The sequence below is a fragment of the Cynocephalus volans genome, chromosome 3 (assembly GCF_027409185.1).
Source record: "Cynocephalus volans isolate mCynVol1 chromosome 3, mCynVol1.pri, whole genome shotgun sequence".
Classification (NCBI taxonomy): Eukaryota; Metazoa; Chordata; class Mammalia; order Dermoptera; family Cynocephalidae; genus Cynocephalus; species Cynocephalus volans.
The window spans coordinates 123121666-123123319 of record NC_084462.1 but is presented as its reverse complement, the minus strand read 5'-3'; the positions used below and the strand labels follow the sequence as shown (position 1 = coordinate 123123319).

The following is a 1654-nucleotide window of genomic DNA, read 5'->3' as shown; positions in this document are numbered from 1 at the left end:
GGTCAGTGTGCTTGCTAGGATCCTCATATTTTCAAATTGTGTTAAGTGGTATAGTTTTAATCTTCTCCTCTAGGCACCGCAGTGGACAAATCTCTGAGTGTTAGGGGAGAATTAATAACTTACATTGTTTTAAATTTAAAAATGCTTTATTTTCTAAAAATTTGGATATATTTCCAAATATCTTTCTGTTATTTGTTCTTGATTTACTGGTCATAGGACATACTCTATGATTTCCATCTTTCTAAATTTAACAATGTACATTTGTTTAACCATTTTGCGTGTCATCCTTGTGCAGGGGCCATGCTAATCTTCTCTGTATTGTTCCAATTTTAGTATATGTGCTGCCAATGTTCAACCCATTTTAAATGCTAGTACTTTTTTTTTTGGCTGTAGTTATGTGATTTTTGAACTCTATTATTCATACAACTCATTAATATTTATCACTAATAATAGGTCCTTTAAATATAACACATTTTAATTATAAAAGCAGTGCACAATAAAATGCAGATAAGCAAAATGAAGAAAAATAAAATTCATCCTTAATCCTGCTACTCAGAGAAAATTTTGAATTCATTGTACTCATATATTCTCATAATGTAATATAATATAATATTACTATAAACTATACAGATTTTTACAAAGATGGAATGACATTATCTTGACTGTTTCAGATTCTTCTTTTCTTATTTAAGAGATAGTATGTATTTTTCACTCCTTATTTTTAATTTATTAAAAATGGGAATTAAACCTTTATTTTTCTTAAAAAAATAAAATCATAATATAGAAAAGTGAAAAAAGTACAGGTAATTAAAGAGGAAAAACATGTTACTATAACCATGCAGGGATAACTTTTTTATATCATTTTAGTCTATATACTTCTGAACTTTTAAAAATGAACACGTGTATATGTATATAAACTTATGTGTACATTTTTATAAACAATATTATATTTTAGATTCTGTTTTATACATGCAATTTCTCTAAACTGTGTCTATACACTTTATGTTTACATACATCTAAATCATGATTCTTAATGACTGCATAATAACCTCATGGTATAATATATCACCCTTTGTTTAACAAATCCCCTATGTTGAACAGTAGGTAATTTTAATTTTTTTTAACTATTGTTTACATTGCCTCAATTGACCAAACACACTTTTCAACACTTTAATTTCTGTAGGGTAAATTTTAAGGCTTTTGATACAGAATACCAAATTTCTCTTAAAATGGTTATACCAGTTGACACTCCTGAGAGTGGTACATGAAGCCTGTTTCTACACATTCTACATCCTCACTATCACTGGCTTTTTCGGCCAGAACACCTTTGACTGTAACTAATGGGAACCAGGATGGGGTATGGGTTCAAAACACACAGGTTGGTTTCAAATCTTGATTCTGTCACTCTCTAGCTGTATGACACAGAGTGTGTTTTGATGTTTTCTGGACATTTATTTCCTCACCCATAGCAGTGCCCATCTTGTAGGATTATTGTGAGGATTAAATGAGATGATAATATCATGCTTTTAGAATTCTCCCTGGCACATAAGAAGCGGTAGATAAACCTTAGGTATCTTATTATTTATATAATTAAAATCATGTTGTCATACATTGGTCTGATGTCATTTTGCTGTTTTGTATATTGTAGTTTCTT

General features: G+C 29.5%; 1 non-coding gene across 1 annotated transcript; it reads right to left on the bottom strand.

The window, feature by feature from the left end:
* Window positions 1-249: 249 nt before the first annotated feature.
* LOC134374174 (U6 spliceosomal RNA) lies at window positions 250-358 on the bottom strand. Its single transcript, XR_010023049.1, has one exon. It is a non-coding gene; the product is annotated as a U6 spliceosomal RNA (small nuclear RNA).
* Window positions 359-1654: the final 1296 nt, after the last annotated feature.